Source organism: Protopterus annectens, chromosome 1.part0, assembly GCF_019279795.1.
Source record: "Protopterus annectens isolate FY-2018-M chromosome 1.part0, PAN1.0, whole genome shotgun sequence".
In the NCBI taxonomy this organism is placed as follows: Eukaryota; Metazoa; Chordata; order Ceratodontiformes; family Protopteridae; genus Protopterus; species Protopterus annectens.
The window spans coordinates 1,196,466,222-1,196,482,881 of NC_056725.1; positions in this window are offsets into that span (position 1 = coordinate 1,196,466,222).

Consider the following 16,660-nt stretch of genomic DNA (forward strand, 5'->3'; position numbering starts at 1 on the left):
GCATATTGCTGGCCAACTCTTGAATTTGCGGGAAGTATATGTGCTCATTGGCATGTAGTAACATGGCATCCAGGAAGTGGTGTAGTACCCTGGATGCTGATGCCTGTGAGATCCCCATGATATCCCCAGTTGGTCTTTGAAAGGTACCTGTAGCTAATATTCTCAGGCTTACACATACCTTCGTATCCACTGAGATGAGTTCCCCTCTGTTTGTTCTGGCTCTGAGGCATGTTTGGCACAGCTCCACAAGTTGCTGTAGGATGTCCCTGTCCACCCTGTAGCACTCTACTATCTCCAGATCATGTAGCCCCTGGTAGGTTAGCCTGGGTCTGAACACTCTCCTCCTTCTCTGGTGCCTGTGGTGGTCGTGTGCATCATCCTCCACACCACATTCAGTCTCCAGCACATGCTGGTGGATCAAAGCTATGGCAGCCCATAACATGTACATAATAAAAGTTCCCCATCTGTATTGTATACACCACTGGTGCAGAGTGTATAGAAATACACAAATATGTGTAAGGTGCTTTCACACTTTATACTATTGTGCTATGGATGCTGCTGATTTCAGAGGGTGTGTATGAGCTATTCCAACTGCAGTGTGTCTTAATTATGGGTTTTGCAATGAGTACTGCAAGTGTAGGGCCTTTACTGTGGTGATCTACTTGCCTGCCTTGATTAATCTGTTGCCCTTTAATTCACGTTTAAACCTGAATCCCCTCCCATTATCAGGCATGCATCCACCTGCCATCTTTATTGTTTTGTACTTTCCCTACCCAGTCATGGCAAAATGTGCCTTGTAGCTGATATACTGCAAATCGGTTTTGTTCTGCTTGGACACTTTACTGTTTTCTTTGCAGTACAGCCCCTCCCCTTTCCTGTTCTGCAGGTAGATTCTTGCAGCCTTGTTAGCTGTTTTCAATGGCCCACTGTAGGTTCCTAGGTGTTAATTAGTCATCTGTACTCCAATTTCACTGCTGCAGCATTTCCTTCTTTCTTTCCTATATCCTTCCTGTTTCAGCTGAAGTGCGCTCCACGCAAACCCATTTACCGGGTTTACGCACGTTTTCATCTCCATTCACATGCATACTCGGTTACCTTGTGTACTCTCAGCTAAGCATAGCTATGGCCAATTCGACACACCCCTATCCTGCAGCTTTGCCTAGTTAGGGGCAAACCGGTTTAGCAATGCTCCAATGTGCTTACAGCAATGGCGACACACCCTTCTCTTGATGTCATCTTTATCTCAAGGGCACACTTCAGTGTTATAACGCTATGCTGTGAGGTGCATCGGGGAATCTGCAATTCACTATTACTCCTCTCATTTGCATGGCATTGCCTACTAATTCCTAGCTACTGCGCATAACACTGTCACTGCCCCTTAGCAACCCTTGCTCCATAGTATGGTGTAGCATGCCTGCCATTGACTATTATGGGGAAATCATGATATGTGTTTCATTGCAGTTTTATTCTATATTTTTATATATTCCTTGCGATCCCCTTTGCGCACCGCTGCCCTGCACTTCCACGTCTCAATAGTGCTACTATATATATTAAATGTTAATTTTATATTTTGTACATTTTTTTATGCCAATGGCTATATATTTAGTCATTGGCATATATTAACAATATAATACATGTGTTTGGTCAGCTGTCATGGCTCTGATTTTATGTTTGCAAAAATGTAAACCATTTTCTATGGTTTATATTTCTACATGCTTACACTACGCCTGCACCACTTCCTGAATCGCTACAAACCTTCATTTGCATGCTACACTGCTGCACATGGGGTAATTAGCATACAGGGCTTGGGAGTTGTGCGGGCGTAGTGTGCACAGGTAGTGCACGTGGAAATAGCTCGTACCTGAATCGCTCGGCAGCCATATTTAGTGTTAGAATGCTGACGCTACACCTGCACCTGGTCCAAGCTTCATGAATCCCGGGGACTATTTATTCTCCTGATAAAGTTACTTTTTGTATGAAACAAAAGTGCTTATCATTTTTTTATGAATAAATAAATAATGAAGAGTGTTTGTTTTAGATATTTGTAGGTAGGTAGCTAGGAAGATGGTATATGTAAATAATTGTAAAGATTTATCATTTATAATTTGAGACTGGTGATTATAAAATCAGTATGAGCAAGTACAGAGTGGGTGTTAGTAAATAAAAAAAGTGAGGATACAGTGATTATTATCTGTGATGAGTTGTGGGAAGGTGGTATTATTCTTACAAGGACAAATCTTTAAGGTTATTTGATCATGTTTGAGTGTTTTGTATTTTTTTTGGGGGGGGGAGATGTTAGTGCATACTCATGAGGAATCATACATGCTTTGAAGGTGGGTAGAGTAACTGGGCATCTGTTATGTAGCAAACAAGATTTTTTTTATAGCATTTATAAAATTAAGTGGTTTACATTCATGAAGTACATTGAAGGAACACTTTTATTGAGTTTTTGTATTATATTTCAGAAAAGTATTCAAATAAATCATCAGGATTGTTACTTGCACTGGTCAGGTGTTACTGAGGAACTAGATACCTCCTTGGGTCATTGGATATGGAGGGAGAAAAGGAGAATGCCATGGTGAATATAGCATTCTTATTCCAGGTCACATCCACCCAGTCCTAAGGGCTCACACACAAACACATACACACATGCACACTGGCATAGATCTACATACATATTCATGTATACACAGACACACATATCCATAAACATTTGTATACATACGCACAGACTCACACACATATACATACACACACACACACACACACACACATACACACGTGCACAGATATACATACATAGTCATGCATGTATACAGAGACACACACACACCCATAAATGTGTATATCCATAAGCATTTGTATACATACACACAGACTCACACACACAGATAGACATACACATCCATCCATAGTCACTTGTATACACAGAGGCACAAACAGAGACATACATACACACACACACACACACACACACACACACACACACACACAAAAGCACGTGTGTGTGTGAGTGTGTGTGTGTGTGTGTATATATATATATATATATATATATATATATATATATATATATATATATATATATATATATATATATATATATATATATATATATATAAACACACATATCCAGAAACACTTGCATATGTACATAGACACACATACACACACACATACACACACACACACACACACACACACACACACACACACACACACACACACACACACACAGTCATTTATAAGAGACACACACATTTACATAAACACTTACATACATATATAGATGCATACACATGCAGATATGCCCAGTCCCCCAGCCCCCCCCCCACACACACACTGAAATACTTTAACTGCTACAAGTAATATGAGGTTGTTGCTGATTCTGCCCCTCTGTATTTTAGTCCCTGTATCTGAAACTGCACCTCCTACTTCACATGAGTGATGCATGAAGTTATCAGCTTCCAAATTTATAACAGCACCTAAATGAAAAACATAGGTAGCATATGAGGGGTCAGCAGCAAAACCCAGTCATGTGATATGCATAACTCAATGCAGTATAGACAGCTACAAGAAAGCATGTGATATGAGAGCTCAGACATTATAAATAAATGGAAACACATTATACACAGTAAATTTGCTATAGGTGTTGCTAAGAAGGCTAGTTGTTTTACAAAGCTCTGTACTGAATTCTAAGGAAAAAAACTGTCTCATTTTACAGAAGGCCACTTAACATTGCCTTGAGTCAGGTGAATTCTGCTTCCTTTACATTTTGAATAAATGTTAACCTTGGACTCAGTAGAAATTTTTTCCATGTCTTTTTTCACTAATAACATTGTAATATCTCGCTATAAAGGACAAGATTGATATGCTGGCAATTTCCTTTTTTAATACAGAAATGTATTAACTTTTCTAGGGGTCTTAACAAATAATAAATTCATATTCCATATTATTATCCGCATGTATTAATATATTAGCATATTTATAAAACTGAGCTGGTAATCGTTATAATAATATGGCAAAGTCCCTCTAGGTATGTTCATCCACACAGTATTGAATAAGCACAACATTCTATTTTAAGCCATTATCCCAAGGAGCAGTGTCAAGAGTGTTGTCCTTAGTTTTTATTATACTGCATAGAAAACAGAAGCAATTTTAAAATGTATTTTTATCTATTTCTGGAGGGTTTCAAAACAAATGATCCCACCCCTCCTGGATATTGTTAGCTGGAGGAGTTATTCCTTGCAATCACAAGTCATGGTAAGATTTGTAGTTCTATTCTTTTTGCCTGCAGTTTTCATTCTTTCTTCCCATTATTATTGTTAAGTCTGCAACAGTTTCCATTATTGTCCCATGCTGACCACTGTCTTTCTTTCTTTCTATTATTGTCACATTGTTATATTGATCTCATTATTGCCCCGCCACACTCTGCCCTCGTTCCCATAATTGTTCCATGGTGCACTCTGCCCGTGTTCCCATTATTGGCCCATGGTGCAGTCTGCCCTTATTCTCATTATTGTCTCATAGTAACTTCTGCCTTTCTTTCTATTATTGTCACATTGTTATCTCTATCTCATTATTGCCCCATGGTGCACTCTGCCATTGAACTCATTATTGCCCCATGGTGCACTGTACCCTTATTCTCATTATTGTCCCTTCTTACACCCTATCCTTGTTCCAATTACTGCTCCATGATGCCTTTCACCCTTGCTTCTTTTATTGTCCCATGATGCACTCTGAACTTGCCCCCATTATTGTCTCTCAGTGCACTCTACCATTATTTAAACTATTGCCCTGTTACCCACTCTGCCCTTTTTCCCATTATTGTCTCAAGATGCACTCTGTCCTGGTGTACAGTATTGTCCTGTGGTACTCTCTGCCTTTGTTCCCATTATTTTCCTTAGCATACTTTTCCTTTCTTTCCATTGCTGTTGATGGTATACCCTGTTCCTGGACCCTTGCCACAATCTGACTTTATTTCCATTATTGTCCCATGGCACACCCAGCCTTTGTTCCATTTATTCTCCCATGATGAACTCTGCCTTTGAATTGATACCGTGCCATCTAGCCCCTTTGCACAAAGGCTCATCTTAAGGTACTCTTTCAATGCTACCATCACCAAACTGTCCCCATACAGGTGACCTTTATCTAGTATCAGCTAGGATATTTCTTCCCATAGCTATGGGTAGTCATGCATCCATCTGCTGTGTCCACACTCCCTTAATTACCGCTTAACATGCTGTCTGTCTTCCCAGATATTACACTTGCAGTTGCATGTGCTGCATCCTATCCTCTGAGGACAGCTAGCCATTTGGTTACTTGTGGCTGTCTGCAAATTTGGGCCACTGGTGGCCCAGTGGATACCCTACCTGTGCACTAGTAGGCAGGTGATTTTTATGGCTAGTGTGAAGCAGATTGTTCTCTAGTTGTTCACTCAGTTGTACATCACCCCCCCCCCCCACAAACACACACACACACACACACACACACACACACACACACACACACACACACACACACACACACACACACACACACAATCCTCATGATTTCATTGTGGTTATTTAAATTTGTAGCTACTTGTGGGTTTAGACATTAATTAATTATTTAATAAAATAAAATGCATTCAAGAAATAATGTGGCAGCACTTATTAAATTAAAATTGATCTGAGCCAGAATGAGAAAGAGCTCTAAATGGAATCACAAATGAAAAAATACCTGAAATGGAGTTTGCCTGAAGACAATGTTTTATGGACATTTATTTCTCCTTTACTGACTAGTGCGGCAGAAAATAAATGAACAGACACAAAATGCTAAGCAAATGAAAAAGGTACCATATCACTTGCAGTTTTTATGGAAACAAATTAAAAAAATTAGATTCTAAAAAGGGGGAACTTTAACTTAACTGCTTAGTCTCTATAAGTAAGAGTTTTACTGAACCAAGTGAGTAAATGATCACTGATGACAAAATTATCTAACTAAGCAGAGCCCAATTTCATTTGATACACATAGAAAAAAAAACTTCTCAAGAAAAAATGCAAATAAAATGCAATTTTATACACTATAATGATTCTCTTATGGAGGCTGACATATAATAGTAATTTAAGGTGAGTTTCACACTAGCAACAAAAACAGCTTTAAAAAGTGATTAGGGACAGACACAAAGCACTGGACAATAAACAACAAACAGATTTACAGTGAAACAAAAAACTACACACAGAAAGCTATACTGTTTTTGTGAACAAAACAATAGTTAGAAGAAGCAAGCAGGATCAGAAAATGCCATAGCTGCAACTCCATGACTATTTAATAAGAAACGAGGATTTTGCTTTGTCCCTAAACTAATATGGATTTTATATGTATCTTATAGTAACAATGAAATCACCAACAGAGAATGTATTCTGTATTAAACCTTAAGAGACAAGTTGGTAGAATGCGTTTCTCAGGAAGGAGAATACCACTTACCTCACCCATATAATAACAATCAAGCCACATCGACATGTCTAAGTTAAGTATGTATTTTCTGATTACTTTTATATGTATGCATGCAACATGTCAATCAGAAGATTATGGGATACAGGTATGTGGCAACAGCTTTCCTGATCAACTTTGTAATGTGTGGAATCATGGGCTGTGCTAAGATGCTCTTACCAAGTACCTCTGTGACAGTGGTTTGTTTCAGGATTAGTGATGGTATACCAAATAATATTTATCCAATGGATAGCAGTTTGGAAAATTATCACTAAAGTAACACAATAAACCCCCTATCCCCAAATTATATATACAAACTCCACAGTCACACAACCACGGAGAGCAATGCAAACGTTAATTTTTGCTGAAAGTGGTTTTCAGTGATATCTCCTTTATCAGGGAGGTTAGCATCAAGGACTCCTCATGATCCCTTGTGCTGCATGGTTTGTGATTTGGGGCTTACAAATACCCACAATGCCCTACTCAGGGACAGCTCAGCTTCTTATTCTGTACGAGTGCATCTCACTCATCAAGTGGCTTCAGTTTCTGCCAACTGTTGAGTCTCTCTCTCCCATCTCAAGACCTTCACACCAATTCATTTCCACATCCAAATTGTTTATGTAAATAATGTTTTTTTCAACTTCTTTTCTATGTCTGTTAACCCTTGTTACTCATTTCCAAGTAATATGACTTCCAAATATACCAGAAATAAAGAACTTCCTTCTCATTTTCTTTCACCAAACTCTTATATCACTCCTTGACATTTCAAAAAAGACCCACATCTGCCTCCTTTTTATTTATACTCTTTCAAGAATGATATTTCCATATAGATATGTGATGAATATGAAAAAAGTGGACAGGCTCACAACCTAACACTTCCCAAATCAAATGCTTGTGATAATAACTTAATTACTTAACTGATCCAATTTCTTTCTACGTCTATTTTTTGCATTTCACATGACCCGATTATTGTCCTATTGAAAACTATGATAAAATAATGACACAGTTATGATACTGGAGTATTTATTTCTACCTCAACAAATAACATTCTCATTACAGACCAAATATGTTGCATAACCTCAAGTGCTCCACAACCATCACCTACTTTTTGACCTTAGATATGACGTCAGATATGTGCGCCAACCTGTGAACCAATGGTACATGTCAGACAGGTATACACTTCAGTATTCCAAAAAAGCCAACAATTCATTGGAATACACACGGCAAAACAACACTTTAATACAAAATAGTAAAAATATAAAACATGTGAGCACTTTCACAGAGTCCTCTCTGCTTACTCAGACATACTACAGTAAATGCTGCTCTTGTTTAAATAATGATACATCTAGGTCATATCCAATCAGTTAACAGCATCTTGATTGAATAAATAAAAGTTAAAGGCATACACTATACAAACACTATATAAACAATTAATCATATAAATAGTGAACTAAAAATATATGTAAAAAAACTATAAAAACATGCTCTATAAAATTAGATAGTAGTAAAACTGTAAAATATATGTATAAATATTAGAAGATGAGACCAAACATAATAATCAATGTTTCAAAGCCCTGTTCCTAAGAGAAGGTTTCAGTGAAACCTTACTATTTAGTCCAGGTGGTCTGTCAGCCTGAAGCCTAATTATCCATTCTTGTTCTGAGGCTTCGGTCTTGTTGTTCATGTTCCATCTTCTTTTATTATCTTGTATGATATGTAACACTAGAAACTTGAAGGTGTGTGTGGCTCCCTCCTTTATAACATGCATCACTGACGCACTTGTCTCTTTTTTTATTTTTAATGTCCCTTACATGTTCTAGAGCTCTATCTTTGAGTAGCTGATTAGTTTTGCCTACATAGTAGGCTGGGCATTTTGTACAGAAACCAAAGTATACAACATTCTTACTATAGCAGTCTGTATAAAAGCATGTAGCAATGCTGAACTTTCTAGTCGGGTGTGTATACTGCCCCCCTCCAAATATGAAGGGGCAGGCTGTACACCTTCTACATGGAAAGGTACCTAGCCTATCAGACCTTGCATAGTGGTCTCCATCTAACTTCTTATAGCACAAATGTCTTTTTAATGACATGTTGTTTTTGAAGGTAAACGATGGTGTAGCCCCTATAACACCTTCTAGTTCATCCACATTTAACAATATGCCCCAATTATTTTTAATTATATCACAGACTGTACAGATATTACTTGCAAATGTTAATGGAAAATGTAATACATAATTCTCTGGATTCCTGGTTACTGTGGTACTGGTGGTATAGTTACTTTGGTTATCCTGGTTGGTTCTCGTCCTATCATAATAGGGCTTGTACCTCTCTCTTCTCTCATTCCAAGCCACTTTAATTTGTTTGTCTATATCTCTGGCTTTATATCCCCTTTCAATAAATTCATGTTTTAACAGGGTAAGTGCCTGGGACAAACTATCATCATCATTATATAGCCTCATGCATCTAACTATCTGTCCTTTGATCACATTGGTTTTAGTGTAGTTAGGATACATACTACTACTATGTAGAGCATTATTCTTTCTAATGGGTTTCCTGTACATGGAGGTATGAACATAATTGAGTGTATCTCTTGTAACTTTTACATCTAGAAACTCTATTTCTCTATTTGAGTATTTTTATGTGAAATTCAAAAAGGGGGTAATGGTATTAATGAAATTTAGAAATTGCTGCAAATTATCTTCGTTATCATGCCACAACAGAAAAATATCATCAACAAAACGTTTGCTAGGGCTCACCCTAAACCTTCCTTATGAAACCATTATACTTGGTAACATAAATATAGATTGGACCACTCTTTCTCCCTCATCTTCTACTCATAGTCTCAATTTGTACGTCTTCCACCAACAATTATCTTCCCCTACCAGGTCCAACATAAGTTGTACTTCAGGATCTATAATAGACTAGATCCTTACTTCTGACCCTTGTCTCTACCATAACCCCGGCATTCTCCCTAACTCTCTAAGTGACCATTCCCCTATTTAGATCCATAGATACTCCCAACACCCTCCCAAGGAACACCTTTGCAGACAATGTTGTGATCTGACTCACTTCAGTCCAGACAATTTCATCTCCACTTTGTCCAACATAAACTGGTCCTTCCTTAAAAACCTCCCCTTTAATGATGCTGTAACATCTTTCAATATGCTATTTCTAAATGTATTAAACTCCATGGCACCTTCCAGAAAAATTAGGGTAAAATCAAATTGTGCTCCCTGGTTAACTAAGCAAACACGTACTATCATGCTTTAGAGGGATGCTGCCTGGAATACTTGGGCTAGAAATAAAACTCTTCCCTTATTTCAAAGCTACAAGGAACTTAGAAACAGGTATAAAAAACAAGTTATCAGAGACAAAAAAACTTTTTTGCCTCCAACCAAAGTAGCCCACATAACAACCTTAAAAAATTTTGGTTGACCATAAATAAAATCCTCCACCCTGGTAATTCTCCTACCCCCAACCCGTTCCCTCTCAATACTGTCTCAGACACTGCTGCTCTTTTAAATAATTACTTTATTGAAGCAATCCAAAAACTAACTCCAAATAGCTCTACTGTCTCCTCTTTACCTTTATATCCCACTCCTCCTTCCTCCAATACATTCTCCCTACAACCAGTTCCCATTGCTTTCATCAAAGCCCAACTAAATAAACAAACCCTGCTCTCCATCTGTTGACAGTCTACCTTCCTACTTTCTTAAAATTGCTGCAGTGCTATTGCTTACTCTGTCTCTATCCATATTAATCATTCTATTACTGAATCTCTTGTCAGATGTATGGAAATCCTTCTACACAACCTCTTCACAAAGGAGGAAACTCCACTGACCCATCCAACTATCATCCCATTGCTATACTATCCCCCTTTCCAAAATTCTAGAAAAGTGTGTCTACCCTCAGCTACTTAAAAAACTGCTAGATAATAACCTTCTTACTCCCACCCAACATGGCTTCAGACCCCACCACAATACACCAACCGCTCTACTCTCATTCACCCAAACAGTAGCAGAGATTTAAAAAAGTTCAGTTACAGGCTTGCTGTTCTTGAACTGTTTGAAAGTTTCTGTGAGGCCATTTTTTGCTTGGGCTAAAGGGAAGTCTCTCTGTTGATCAGTGGCAGTGAAAAACATTGAGCAGCCTGCTTGCCCCCGTGGGAGTGGTTACTGACTTGAAACTGTAGTTTTATTGGCCATTTTGGGCCAATTCCAAAACTCCTTCATCTTCCTCTCTTAAAACCTGGTTGCCTCATGGTTTTGGCATCTTTTCAGGCTTGTTGGCTATTGGTGAAGCACCCACCAAGAGGAGAAAATGCTGAGAGAAGAAAGGAGCCACTTTTGAAATTTTAAGTATTTTTCCTCTGTTTATTTGCTAAGTTTTTCTGCATAGCCACCTATTTTGAGCATTTTCTGGCTTGTTAAACTTGATTTCTGCATTAGTAACTGTATTTAGAGCACAACCTAAAGCTGTTTACTGAATTTCCTGTTTGCACTTATTTTTAAAATTGTTTTTTTCTCAAAACTTGCATTTTATCTGTCTTTGGCCTAGCACTCTTGTGTGGGGTCATTTACTGCACTGTTATAACTTGTTAATACTTGTGAACCTCTGCTATCTCTGAAAAAAACAAAAAAAACAAAAAAAATCTTGCCTTTTTCCCACTTTTCTGAGATTTAAAAAAGTTCAGTTACAGGCTTGCTGTTCTTGAACTGTTTGTAAGTTTCTGTGAGGCCATATTTTGCTTGGGCTAAAGGGAAGTCTCTCTGTTGATCAGTGGCAGTGAAAAACATTGAGCAGCCTGCCTGCCCCTGTGGGAGTGGTTACTGACTTGAAACTGTAGTTTTATTGGCCATTTTGGGTCAATTCCCAAACTCCTTCATCTTCCTCTCTTAAAACCCTCTTTTGCGCGGTTTTGCGTGTTTTTGTGCATAGCGCAACAGCGGGCAGCGCCGCCTAATTGGGTTTAACCTATTCCTGGCTCCACAAAGTCTGCTCTTCGCTTTTTCCCTTAGAACTGCTCTATCTCTCAATTTAAACACCATATTCTCATTCTAAGCTACTTCACTGGTCCAATTAAGTAATCCTATAAGTTAGCACTATTAAACCATAAGCACTACTTACTCTTATACTCTCTGCGATTACCCTGTCCCCTATTAGTCCGTCTTAAATTCAGTTTCCCTATATTACTCTAGCATGTCCAAAGGTCAGTCAATGGTTTCCTCTCCAGTCCAGCTGGTGAATCTGGGAATTTTGAGGCAATGTTACAACTGTCTCATGTACACGGACAACCCTCTCCTCCTCCAAACAGGTTCAAATATATGTGAGAGATGCAACTATTTAGCCAAACTGGAGGCTGAGCTCTCTCATCTCAAAACTGGTGTAACCAGTCAGGAGAGAAGGTAACCTCACACAACACAATTCCAGTATCACATAGTCCCACCACATCTGCGAACCAAACACATAAATACACAAAAACATACTCGGAGGCTCTAAATAAAAATCTACCTAAGCAACAGAGACCTCCAAAGCAGACATCCAAGCAAATGCTACCTCAAAAACAAAACACGCACAACACATAGCCCACAAAGTCAGTGTGCCAAGCAGCCACAGCCCTTAAGGCTGAATAACACACCTGATACTCTTGTAATAGGTGACTCTATTGTCAGACACACTGACATCCCACTCACCAGGCTGAATAAAGAGAAGGTCATGGTGAGCTGCCTGTCGGGTGCTAGGATCCGCCACATAACGCAAGCACTCAGGTCATGCCAAAGCAAATACAAATATGACTCAGTCATTGTACATGCTGGTGTGAATGACCTGAGACGTACCTCCCTGGACTACATGAAAAGAGACATAGAGGAGCTCTCTGATCATGTAGCCCAGGCTGGTATGACCCTGACCTTGAGCAGCATCTTACCCTCACCTAGAATGATGCCACAGTACAAAGACAAAATAATCGATTTTAACAATTGGCTAAAATTTTGGTGTCATTCAAAGGGGATCCAGTGTCTGTCAGCCTGGGATGACATGCTCGACAAGCCACGTTGCTTCGCTAGGGACGGCTTGCACCTGTCACCACTGGGCTTTCAGATATTGGCAAAGGCTCTTGCCACCCCCATAGTGCCTTTTTTAGGCAAGGCTCAAAAGTCAAACCCACCCCCATAGACAGCACAAGGAACAAGAAACTAAGGGTAATGCTGCTAAACACCAGAAGTCTTAACCTCAAGATGCACGCACTTGAAGCTCTCCTCAGTATGGAGAACATCGATATCTGTGCAGTGACAGAAACCTGTTTCAAGGCTCTAGAGAGCACCCCAGCACTACCGGGCTATACCTCATATCATGCTTTTCGGCCCCAAAACCCAGACCGAACCACAAAAGGAGGGGGAGTTTCCATATTTATCAAGGATATCCACACCTCCAGGTTAGTGGCATTGCACGAAGTATCGGAGACCATCCATGTGCAACTAACAGTGGGCAAGACTGCTTTTCAGTTTATAGCATCCTACAGACCACCCTCTCAAAGTCAGGAATCCCACTCGGCTTTCCTGAAAACATTGGAGAACATGAAGATCTCTCCGAACACCATTATATTGGGTGACTTCAACTACACAAACATTGACTGGGAGCACTACTCAAGCCCCAGCACCTTAGCCCAAAGGTTCCTGGAAATTATAAACTCAAATGCTATGGAACAACTAGTCACCACTCCCACAAGAGGGGACAACATACTAGACCTGATCATTACCAACATGGGGACTCTATGCTCCACACCAGAAGTATATCCCTCATTGGTAAGATCAGACCATAAAGTAATCTCACTGGATGTCCACATCCCGACCCCACACCCAGCCCAGAAAACCACAGTGAAAAACTTCTAAAAGCGAACTTCTAACTTCTCAAAACTGAAGTGGAATCCTTCAAGGCCCCAGGGCCAGTGGGAACTATGGCCCAAACTGCAGAATCCTATATAAACGCATTCTACGGACATCTCCAGGAATGCATGGATCATGCTATCCCAAACAAAACTAAGACCCAATCATCCAAAGGCAGGCGTCCAGTCTGGTGGACCCCTGCCATAAATAAACTGTACAACAGAAGGAGGAAGCTACTACATGATAGAGCAAAATCCCTAATAGGGAAGGCATCCCTGATCAGTACTAGCAAAATATTACGATCCCTCATAAAATCCTCCAAGGCCAGCTTCGAGAGAAAAATTGCACAGGACACCAAAGACAATCATAAGGCTTTTTTCAGTTATGTTAGAAACCTGGGATGCAACTCCCAGACTTGTTCTGAGTTGATTCTAAATGACAAAAAATACACTGAACCCACAGACATTGCCAATATCCTGGCAGACAGGTACAGTGCAAACTTCTCCACCCCCTCTCCCCCAAAAAAGCAAGTATCTATCCCAGCAGAGGGCTGCCTCCCAAACATCTCTGATGCTCAGGTGAAGGCTGCCCTCTCCAAAGCAAAAAACACTGCTTCCATGGGACCAGATGGCGTCCCAGGTTGCGTCCTACATGAACTCCAAGAGGAACTAATCCCTCAAATAAAACAGCTATACAATCTCAGCCTCACTACAGGATATGTGCCCACAGAATGGCGTACAGCAACAGTGGTCCCACTCCACAAAGGTGGAGCCTCTATGGACCCTGGAAACTATTGCCCCATAAGCCTGGCTAGCTTAGTCTGCAGGGCTATGGAGAGAATCATGGAGCTCATAAATAAAGACATTGGGGACCTACAGACACTAGATCCTACCCAGTTCGGCTTTGTCAAGGGCAGATCCTGCCTTTTGAACCTGGTTGACTTCTTTGAAACAGCCACCAAAGCCATAGATGAAGGGAAGGTAGTCCACACAGCCTATCTGGACCTTGCAAAGGCATTTGACACAATACCCCACTCGGGCATCATAGATAAGCTACCCAGCTTAAATATAAACCCCTATGTCACAAGATGGGTCACAAACTGGCTCAAAGACAGAACCCACAGAGTGAGAGTTGCTGGAGCCATGTCAGACTCGAAACCAGTCACAAGTGGCATCCCACAGGGTTCTGTCCTGGGAACACTTTTGTTTGATATATACTTTTCCGAGGTACAGGCAAATGTGGGAGGACTATGGCTCACCAAGTTCGCAGATGACTGCAAACTGGGCGCCATAATCAACTCTCCAGCTGACACAAACATCCTTCAAAAAGGTCTCACAGAGACAGATAACTGGTGCCAGCACCATGGTCTAAAGCTAAATGCCAAAAAATGTATAGTCATACCCTTTGGCAAAAACAATGTGCCCACAAATTACCACACAGGCGGAAACCCATTAAGTACAGAGAAAGTTATTAGGGACCTGGGGACCCAAGTTGATAGCAATCTCTCCTTTGAAAACCACATTGCCAAAGTGGTTAGAAAGACCTTTTACATAACCCACCTCATCAAGAAGGGCATCTAGATCAAGAGAGGTAATTGTGCCCCTTTATTCATCCCTCATCAGGCCCATCATAGAATACAATGCCCCTTTTGGGATGTACCTTACCCGACACCTGCAGCAATTAGGAAGACCCCAAAAGTATCTCACCAAGAGGATCAAGGGTCTCAAACAGATGCCATATGCTGCTCGGTTAAAAAAACTCCAGCTCTACTCAGTTGCATACCGCCTACTTCAAGGCGATCTATGCCTGACATACAAAGCTATGTCAAATCCAGAATTAATGAACATGCTCCACCTCAGTAAATCTAAATCCCTTAGAGCCACACGCTTGAGGGACTTGAACCTCAGCACAGAAATAAATAGAACTTGCTGGAGGGACAGGTTCATAACCCAGAGGCTCCCTTCACTCTGGAATAGAATTCCAGTTCATGTGAGGCAGAGCACCTCACTGAATCTCTTCAAGAAGAATCTCGATAGGTGGATGGGGGATCGTAGGTTTGTCCCAGGGATTACTCCCGTGTCACTATTAGACAGAGGCACAGTAAACTAAACCTTAAAGGGCACAGTATACTCAAATCAAGGGGTGGCGTAAGCCATACAGAATAGGGCTAGGCTTATAATTGCCTCAGGGCAGATAGCCTAGTATGAACCTATGAACCTATGAACCTAAGAAGCCCGTGACAAGAACCTACTAGTTTCCTGTTTATTCCTCGATCTCTCCAAAGCATTTGATACTGTCTCTCCCTCTAAACTGATAACTAAACTCTATGACCTTCATCTCTCCATTCCCTCTTTAAGCTGGTTTTCTATCTACTTATCTAATAGAAAACAATCTATATGCTGGAAAACTGTCACCTCCCCATTTCTTCCTGTTAATACCGGTGTCCCTCAAGGCTCTATATTGGGTTGTCTCTTGTTCAATATTTTTACTAACAGTTTATCCTCTGCTACCAACCTCTCCACACTCTTACAATATGCCATTGACTCGACCCTTATTACCACTGCCCACAGCATCCCAGAACTCCTTGCTCTTACCCAAGATACTTTTACATCCATCAAAACCTGGCTCACTGATAATCAACTAATTCTAAATAAAAAACAATAAAGTTCTTCTTTTCCTTCCTAAAACACTGGCAACACACAAATCCACTTTATTACCTCTCTCAACAATACCACTATCAAACCAGAACCCCGTAATAAATTACTTTCTGTTATAATTGATGATGAATTAAAATTTGACATACATATCCATCATTGCATAAAAAAAAACACCAGAAACTTGGTCTCCTGTACCATAACCACAAACTGTTTTCACCTTCCACCAAACCCTCCACGGCCCTGTCTTGCTTATTATCTTGCTGTTTGTATGCAGCTCCAGTTTTTACTAACCTTCAGTCTTTACTTCTCTTTAAACTACAGCAAACATAAAATAAACTAGCTAAATTCACCTCATGCTCCGTTATGTTAGGAACCTGGGTGGAAATTCCCAGATATGCTCAGAATTAGTCCAAAATGACAAAAAATACACCAAACCCACAGACATTGCCAACATCATAGCTGACAGGTTCAGTGCAAACTCCCCCCCCCCACCAAAAGGGCAAATATCTATCCCAGCAGAGTGCTGCCCCCTGACATCTCAGATGTTCAGGTAAGAGCTGCCCTCTCCAAAGCAAAAAACACAGCACCAGTGGGACCAGATGGTGTCCTGGGCTGCGTCCTACATGAACTCCAAGAAGAGCTAAACCC